Consider the following 10,367-nt stretch of genomic DNA (forward strand, 5'->3'; position numbering starts at 1 on the left):
CACACCACACACACACATTCACATACCCCCTCACACATCCGTACACCACACACACATCCATACACACCACACACACATCCATACACACCTCACACGCATCCATACACACCTCACACACATCCATACACACCTCACACACATCCATACACACCACACACGCATCCATACACACCTCACACGCATCCATACACACCTCACACACATCCATACACACCTCACACACATCCATACACACCAACACACACATCCATACACACCACACACACACACACATCCATACACACCACACACACATCCAAACACACCACACAGACACACACATCCATACACACCACACACACACACACATCCATACACACCACACATGCATCCATACACACCACACACACATCCATACACACCTCACACACATCCATACACACCTCACACACATCCATACACACCACACACACACACACATCCATACACACCACACACACATCCAAACACACCACACAGACACACACATCCATACACACCACACACACACACACATCCATACACACCACACATGCATCCATACACACCACACACACATCCATACACACCTCACACACATCCATACACACCTCACACACATCCATACACACCAACACACACATCCATACACACCACACACACACACATCCATACACACCACACAGACACACACATCCATACACACCACACACACACACACATCCATACACACCACACACACATCCAAACACACCACACAGACACACACATCCATACACACCACACACACATCCAAACACACCACACAGACACACACATCCATACACACCACACACACATCCAAACACACCACACAGACACACACATCCATACACACCACACACACATCCAAACACACCACACACACACATCCACACCCCCCCCACACACACACTCACACACACACATCCACACCACACACACACACATCCACACCACACACACACACACACATTTCCACACACACACACACAAACACACGCTCTCACACACTATGGGGCAATTTAGCATAGCCAATCCACCCGAACTTACACGTCCCTGAACACTATGGGGCAATTTAGCATGGCCAATCCACCCTAACCTACTGATTCCTGAACACTATGGGACAATTCAGCATGGCCAATCCACCCTAACTACACATCCCTGAACACTATGGGACAATTTAGCATGGACAATCTACACTAACTACACATCCCTGAGCTCTATGGGACAATTTAGCATGGTCAATCCACCCTAACCTACACATCCCCAAACACTATGGGACAATTTAGCATGGCCAATCCACACTAACTACACATCCCAGAGCTCTATGGGACAATATAGCATGGCCAATCCACCCTAACCTACTGATCCCTGAACACTATGGGACAATTTAGCATGGCCAATCCACCCTAACCTACACATCCCTGAACACTATGGGGCAATTTAGCATGGCCAATCCCCCCTAACCTACACATCCCTGAACACTATGGGACAGTTTAGCATGGCCAATCCACCCTAACTATACATCCCTGAACACTACGGGACAATTTAGCATGGCTAATCCACCCTAACCTACACATCCCTGAACACTATGGGGCAATTTAGCATGGCCAATTCACCCTAACCCACACATCCCTGAACACTATGGGACAATTTAGCACGGCCAATCCACCCTAACTATACATCCCTGAACACTATGGGACAATTTAGCATGGCTAATCCACCCTAACCTACACATCCCTGAACACTATGGGGCAATTTAGCACGGCCAATCCACCCTAACCTACACATCCCTGAACACTATGGGGCAATTTAGCATGGCCAATCCACCCTAACCTACACATCCCTGAACACTATGGGACAGTTTAGCATGGCCAATCCACCCTAACCTACACATCCTTGGACTGTGGCAGGAAATCCACGCAGACACAGAGAGAATGTGCAAACTCCAGACAACAGTCGCCCAAGGCTGGATCCAAACCCAGGTTCGTGCTGCTTTGAGGTAGCTAACATAAGACAGAGAGTGATAGAGGGTGTCATATAGAGAGAGCCATAAAGCCAGAGTTGTAGAAAGAGAGAGAGACTATCATCGAGGGGGAGTGAGAGTCATAGAGAGAGGAAGTGTCTTAATGAATAATTGAGTCCTAATGCGAGAGAGTCATAGGGAGGGAGGGAGAGTCATGGAAAGTGGAGAGTCTTAAAAAGGGAGTGATAGTGAGAGTGTTATTGAGATAGGGGAGTCATAGAGATAGGGGAGTCAAAGAAAGTGCGAGTTATAGAGATAGGTGACTCAGTGGTTAGCACTGCTCCCTCACACCGCCAGGATCCAGGTTTGATTCCAGCCTCGGATATCTGTCTGGGTCAAGTTTGCACATTCTCCCCCGTGTCTGTGTGGGTTTCCTCCGGGTGCTCCGGTTTCCTCCCACAGTCCAAAGATGGACAGGTCCGGGTGAATTGGCCATGCTAAATTGCCCATAGTGTTAGGTGCATTAAGTCAGAGGGAAATGGGCCTGTGTGGGTTACTCTTGGGAGGGTTGGTGTGGACTTGTTGGGCCGAAGGGCCTGTTTCCAGATTGTAGGGCATCTAATTTAATCCAATCATCAAAATGTTAGAGAGATGAGTCAGTGTCATAAACAGAGACAGAGATCCAGAGAGAGAGGCAGTAAGAAAGTGTCATGGAAAGAGAGGGAGAGACAGTAAGAGAGAAAGGGAGATGGGGATGGAAGATCCAGAGAGAGAAAGAGTCAGAGAGAACAAGAGAGGGAGAGAGTGTGTTAAAGACATTCAGAGAGAGAGAGAAGGTCATAGAGGGGGTTGGAGAAAGACTGTCAGAGAGAGAGAGAGAGCGAGAGGCAAAGAGAGGATAGAATCGTCATGGAGTTAGGGGGAGAGAGTCATAGAGACAGAGGAGGCAGGTCAGAGAGAATCAGAGAGAGACAGAGAGAGGGTGAGAGGAAAACAGCCGTAGAAAGAGAGTGGGTTATGGAAAGATAGAAGGAGAGAAGAGAGAGAGTCATCCAGTACAGAAGAAATCCTTTGGCCCATTGAGTCTGTGCTGGCCATTCTCCAGTAATCCCACTTCCCAGCACTTAGCCCATAGCTTGGAATGTTATCAAGGTTCCAGCCAGGAGTGTTATCAGATAGTGGCCTCACGATGTTATCACCGGACCTAATAATCCAGAAACGGAGGCAATATTCTGGGGACCTGGATTTGAATCCTGTCATGTGGAATTTAAATCCAGTTAAAAATCTGGAATTAGGAATCTAATGATGACCATGAAACCATTGTCAGGGAAAACCCATCTGGCTCACTCATGTCCTTAGGGAAGGAAACTGCCATCCTTACTTGGTCTGGCCTATATATAACTCCAGACCCACTACAGGGGAAAGTGAGGGCTGCAGATCAGAGTTCAGAGTGTAGTGCTGGAAAAGCACAGCAGGTCAGGCAGCACCCGAGGAGCAGGAGAATCGACGTTTCAGGCATAGGATTGACTCTTAACTGCCCTCGGGGCAATTAAGGATGGGCTAGCTGAGCCAGTGGCGCCCACATCCCATGACTGAATTTAAGAAAAAGTACTCGTGCGTTTACTTTCAAAGGTTACAAAGGGCGTGAACAAATGAGAGAGGGGGCATGGGTTAAAGGGGAGAAGAGTGTTGATACATTAAATGGGTTTAAACACATGAGGGACAAAGGCAAAGGAGTGTATACTGAGAGGGGGAGAGGGTGGGAGGAGGATGGTGTGGAGCCATCAGCATGGAGCAGGACAACGGCACGGCCTTTCATGTGCCGGAAAGTCACCCGGCAAGCCAAGGAAGGTGATATTTGGAGACGTGGCCTGGACGTCAGTGAAGGGTGGCTGCCGAGGCTTCTGAGGAGATGCCCTTTCCAAGAGGGGACACCCCCATGGCCTCGGATCTGGTGGAGAGGAGAGTAAATGATGGCGGTGAATTTGGTAGCTGGGGGCTGTGTTTGCAAAGCAGCCTCCGATGATTGGATTTCATCCTGGAGGGTCCATGGGATGTCTGCTCACCCCTGTCTGCACAAACCTGCCCTTTGACCCTTCGCTATGCCCATCTCCAGTCAAGAAAGAAACAGCGAGCCCTGGTTGTTTGGATGGACAATTCCTAATTGCCTTGACCAACTCAATTTCAATCCAGGCTACCCAAGGCGCACAAAGCCTCCTTAACACTTCTTCGCTTCTCCTGTCTTTGCTCACCTGCGTCACTCTCCTCAACCCCCATCTGGATTTGGCAACGTTTTTTTTAAATCCCTGGGAATTTCGTTGGACCAGTCCTGGATGCTTGGTCACCCCCACCCCCGTCTCCACCACCATCCAGTCCCAAGCAAAGTCTCCGAGAGCTGGTGGAGGATCAGAGGAGCTCAGGTGGATCACGCCTCGAGTAGGCCCCAGCTGCTTCACAGGGCCAAGTAAGGAATCCTGAGTATGCCTGTCAACTCGAGACAGAAATTATGACTCAGGCTGCAAACATCCCATAATTCAGGGCCTCCTGTCAGATAGTGTTTCATTCATGTGGCAAGTGTGTGGCTGTCCATTTAACTGCAACCCCCACTTTCGATGAATCAGGTACGGATTTAGCTTTGGTGGGTTGGGATATACTTGGTGGATTTATATATAAACTTCTGTCACTTTCAGCGCAGAGTCTATTTTTAATGTCAGCCACGCTTGAAATCAGGACGTTTCAAGTCTCACTTGGAAGACTTGGGAGCAAAATGCATTCCCAATGTCAGGTTCAGAGCCACCTGTGTTTCAGTTGCGGCATTCAATCAGGTCCCCCTCCCCTGCTATTCACTATAGTTGGCTCAGTACCGTCAGACAGTTCCGAACAAATCCTATTGGGAGTACAGGAGGAAATGTGGGACTGGATCCCACAGGGAGTGGGGGGAATGTGGAACTCAATCCCACAGGGAGTGGGGAGAATGTGGGACTGGATCCCACAGGGAGTGGGGGGAATGTGGGACTGGATCCCACAGGGAGCAGGGGGAATGTGGGTCTGGATCCCACAGGGAGTGGGGGGTATGCGGGACTGGATCCCACGGGGAGTGGGGGGAATGTGGAACTCGATCCCACAGGGAGTGGGGAGAATGTGGGACTGGATCCCACAGGGAGTGGGGGGAATGTGGGACTGGATCCCACAGGGAGCAGGGGGAATGTGGGTCTAGATCCCACAGGGAGTGGGGGGAATGTGGGACTGGATCCCACAGGGAGTGGGGAGAATGTGGAACTCAATCCCACAGGGAGTGGGGGGAATGTGGGACTGGATCCCACAGGGAGCAGGGGGAATGTGGGACTGGATCCCACAGGGAGTGGGGGGAATGTGGGACTGGATCCCACAGCGAATGGGGACTGGATCCCACAGGGAGTGGGGGTATGCGGGACTGGATCCCACAGGGAGCAGGGGGAATGTGGGTCTGGATCCCACAGGGAGTGGGGGGAATGTGGGACTGGATCCCACAGGGAGTGGGGGGGGGTATGCGGGACTGGATCCCACAGGGAGTGGGGGGAATGTGGGACTGGATCCCACAGCGAATGGGGAGAATGGAGACTGGATCCTACAGGGAGTGGGGGGTATGCAGGACTGGATCCCACAGGGAGCGGGGGGAATGTGGGACTGGATCCCACAGGGAGCGGGGGGAATGTGGGACTGGATCCCACAGGGAGCGGGGGGAATGCTAATAGGGGGAGGAGGCTTGTTTGGAGCAACAGTGATCAGTTTGAGAGTCAACTTGCAAGAAACATAAAAGCAGACTGCAAGAGCTGCTGTATATATTAAAATAAAATAAGCTTGTGCAGACAATGTAAGGCTGAAACAACAGAATTCACAATCGAGAATTAGGAATTGGTAGAATAATTAAACAACTCAGTGGTTACACTGCTGCCTCACAGCACCAGGGATCCAGGTTCGATTCCTGTCTCGGGCAACTGTCTGTGGAGTTTGAAGATTCTCCCCGTGTCTGCGTGGGTTTCCTCTGGGTGCTCCGGTTTCCTCCCACAGCCCAAAGGTGTGCAGGTTAGGGTGAATTGGCCATGCTAAATTGCCCATAGTGTTAGGTGCATTAGTCAGGGATAAATGTAGGGGAATGGGTCTGGGTGGGTTGCTCTTCGGAGGGTCATTGTGAACTTGTTGAGCAGAAGGGCCTGTTTCCATACTGTAGGGAATCTAATCTAACAGTACCGAGCAGCTTGGCTGAATGGTCTGTTATTGTCCTGTACTTTCTGTGTTGCTGGGGAGTTAGAAAAGAAAGCACGTATGTAGCTCTTTCCTTGACTTCAGGTGGTTTCAAATTACAACACTTCAGCATGGTTGTAATGAGCAGGAGTGTACTACCCTTAGCCTGGTACTTATCCAATGAGATTACGGCAGAAGCTCATTACATGTTAGTACACATTGATATATATGTGTGAATGTATATCTGTGTGATGACCTGTGTATGTATATGTGTTTGTGAACCTGTGGGTGAGAATACATGCACGTGTCTGAGTGTGTGTGTGTCTGTTATATAGACATGAATATTATTGTGTGCATGTGTATGTGTGCACTGCATACATATGCACTTGTGTGAGTCTTTGAGTATGTGTGCATGTGAGAGTGTGTGTGACTGCATGAGTTTGTGTGTGTATGAGAGTTTGTATGTGACTGTGTATGAGTGTGTGTATGAGAGAGTTTGTGTATCTGTGCATATGAGTGTGTGTATGAGAGAGTTTGTGTGTGACTGCGTGTGTGACAGTTTGTGTGACTGTGTAAGTGAGCGTGTGTGTATGAGGGTTTCTGTGTGAGTGTGTGTATGATTGAGAGAGTAAGTATATGACTCTGCATGTGAGTGAGTTTGTATGTGACTCTGCGTGTGTGTGTGACTCTGTGTGAGTGTATGTGTGTGACTGTGTGTGTGAGAGAAAGTGTGTGTGCATTTCCCTGAAAAGAACATTTGCTCGAATCATGTTAAAATATTTTCTTTACAAAGCAGCTGCAGTCCAGGGCGTCAGTGTAGACGGAATACGGTTCCATTGGGATAATATTTCATAATTCCTTCTGGATTTTTGTTTTGGATTGCAGGTTGGGGCTGGAGATGCGAAAGGTGGGGGGTGGGGGGGGGAGTCGGGAAGGGGTTGTGGTTTGTCAGCTGCTGGGAAGACATTGTCAATGCACTGGACAGTGGCCCAGTTAAACTGGGGAAGCTGACAGAACATGGTGTACCAGATTTTAATTAGTAAATGCTGCTCACAAGCCAGTACCAGAGAACTGAGGGCTAAGGCAACGTACAGAGCCGAAAAATAAATCAATACAACAAGGGCATTTCACAACTCAGTGACGTGTTACTGCAGAGAAGCTGTCAAAACAGGAGAGGAACTGTCATCCATTTGGTCCCTCTGTGTTTGTACACCTACACTCAAAAACCTCCTCTTCAGATCACTCCAACACCTCATCCCCTCCCTATTTCAGTATTCTCCTCCAGTCCCAACCCCCGCTCCCTTTCACAGTAACCTCCTGCAGCCCCTACACCCCTCCCTATCTCTGTAACCCCGTCCAGCCCCTACACCCCCTCCCTATCTCTGTAACCCCCTCCACCCCCTCCCTATCACTGTAACCCCCTCCTCCCCCTCCCTATCACTGTAACCCCCTCCACCCCCTCCCTATCACTTTAACCCCCCCAGCCCCTACACCCCCTCCAGCCCCTACACTCCTCCCTATCGCTGTAACCCCCTTCACCCCCGACACCCCCTCCCTATCTCTGTAACTTCCGCCAGCCCCAACACCCCCCTCCCCATCTCTGTAACCTTCTTCAGCCCCTACACCCCTCCCTATCTCTGTAACCCCCTCCAGCCCCTACACCCCCATTCTATCACTGTATCCCCCTCCAGCCCCTACATCCCCATCCTATCACTGTAACCCCCTCCAGCCCCTACATGCCTACCCTATCACTGTAGCCCCTTCCAGCCCCTACACCCTCACCCTATCACTGTAACCCCCTCCAGCCCCTAAAACCTACCCTATCGCTGTAACCCCCTTCACTCCCTACACGCCCTCCTTGTCTCTGTAACCCCCTTCACCCCCTACACCCCTCCCTATCTCTGTAACCCCATTCACCCCCTCCCTATCTCTGTAAGCCCCTCCACCCCCTGTCTATCTCTGTAACCTCCTCCAGCCCCTACACCCCTCCCTATCTCTGTAACCCCCATCACCCCCTAATGCCTTCCCTATCTCTGTAATCCCCTCCACCCCCTCCCTATCTCTGTAACCCCCTCCACCCCCTCCCTATCTCTGTAACCCCCTCCATTCCCTACACTCCCTCCCTATCTCTGTAACCCCCTCCAGCCCATACACCCCCTCCCTATCTCTGTAACCCCCTCCAACCCCTACACCCCTCCCTATCTCTGTAACCTCCTCCAACCCCTACACCCCTCCCTATCTCTGTAACCCCCTCCATTCCCTACACTCCCTCCCTATCTCTGTAACCCCCATCCAGCCCCTGCACCCCCTCCCTATCTCTGTAACCCTCATCCAGCCCCTACACCCCCTCACTATCTCTGTAACCCCGTCCAGCCCCTACATCCCCTCCCTATCTCTGTAACCCCCTCCAGCCCCTACACCCCCTCCCTATCTCTGTAACCCCCTCCAGCCCCTACACCCCCTCCCTATCTCTGTAACCCCCTCCAGCCCCTACACCCCCTCCCTATCACTGTAACCCCCTCCAGCCCCTACACCCCCTCCCTATCTCTGTAACCCCGTCCAGCCCCTACACCCCCTCCCTATCTCTGTAACCCCGTCCAGCTCCTACACCCCCTCACTATCTCTGTAACCCCCTCCAGCCCCTACACCCCCTCCCTATCTCTGTAACCCCGTCCAGCTCCTACACCCCTCCCTATCTCTGTAACCCCGTCCAGCTCCTACACCCCCTCCCTATCTCTGTAACCCCGTCCAGCCCTTACTCCCCCACCCTATCACTGTAACCCCCTCCACCCCCTCCCTATCACTGTAACCCCCTCCTCCCCCTCCCTATCACTGTAACCCCCTCCACCCCCTCCCTATCACTGTAACCCCCTCCACCCCCTCCCTATCACTTTAACCCCCCCAGCCCCTACACCCCCTCCAGCCCCTACACCCCCTCCCTATCACTGTAACCCCCTCCAGCCCCTAAAACCCTCCCTATCACTGTAACCCCCTTCACCCCCGACACCCCCTCCCTATCTCTGTAACTTCCGCCAGCCCCGACACCCCCTCCCCATCTCTGTAACCTTCTTCAGCCCCGACACCCCCTCCCCATCTCTGTAACCTTCTTCAGCCCCTACACCCCTCCCTATCACTGTATCCCCCTCCAGCCCCTACATCCCCATCCAATCACTGTAACCCCCTCCAGCCCCTAAAACCTTCCCTATCGCTGTAACCCCCTTCACTCCCTACACGCCCTCCTTGTCTCTGTAACCCCCTTCACCCCCTACACCCCTCCCTATCTCTGTAACCCCATTCACCCCCTCCCTATCTCTGTAAGCCCCTCCACCCCCTGTCTATCTCTGTAACCTCCTCCAGCCCCTACACCCCTCCCTATCTCTGTAACCCCCATCACCCCCTAATGCCTTCCCTATCTCTGTAATCCCCTCCACCCCCTCCCTATCTCTGTAACCCCCTCCATTCCCTACACTCCCTCCCTATCTCTGTAACCCCCTCCAGCCCATACACCCCCTCCCTATCTCTGTAACCCCCTCCAGCCCCTACACCCCTCCCTATCTCTGTAACCTCCTCCAACCCCTACACCTCTCCCTATCTCTGTAACCCCCTTCACCCCCTACACGCCCTCCCTATCGCTGTAACCCCCTCCATCCCCTCCCTATCACTGTAACCCCCTCCAACCCTACACCCCCACCCTATCACTGTAACCCCCCCAGCCCCTACACCCCCTCCAGCCCCTACACTCCTCCCTATCACTGTAAACCCCTCCAGCCCCTAAAACCCTCCCTATCGCTGTAACCCCCTTCACCCCCTCCCTATCTCTGTAACCCTCTCCAGCCCCTACACCCCCTCCCTATCTCTGTAACCCCCTCCAGCCCCTACAACCTTCCCTATCTCTGTAACCCCCTCCAGCCCCTACACCCCCACCCTATCACTGTAACACCCTACACCCCCTCCCTATCACTGTAACCCCCCCAGCCCCTACACACCTTCCAGCCCCTACACCCCCTCCCTATCTCTGTAACCCCCTCCAGCCCCTACACCCCCTCCCTATCTCTGTAACCCCCTCCAGCCCCTACACCCCCTCCCTATCTCTGTAACCCCCTCCAGCCCCTACACCCCCTCCCTATCTCTGTAACCCCCTCCAGCCCCTACACCCCCT

This window comes from Hemiscyllium ocellatum, chromosome 44, assembly GCF_020745735.1.
Source record: "Hemiscyllium ocellatum isolate sHemOce1 chromosome 44, sHemOce1.pat.X.cur, whole genome shotgun sequence".
Taxonomy (NCBI): domain Eukaryota; kingdom Metazoa; phylum Chordata; class Chondrichthyes; order Orectolobiformes; family Hemiscylliidae; genus Hemiscyllium; species Hemiscyllium ocellatum.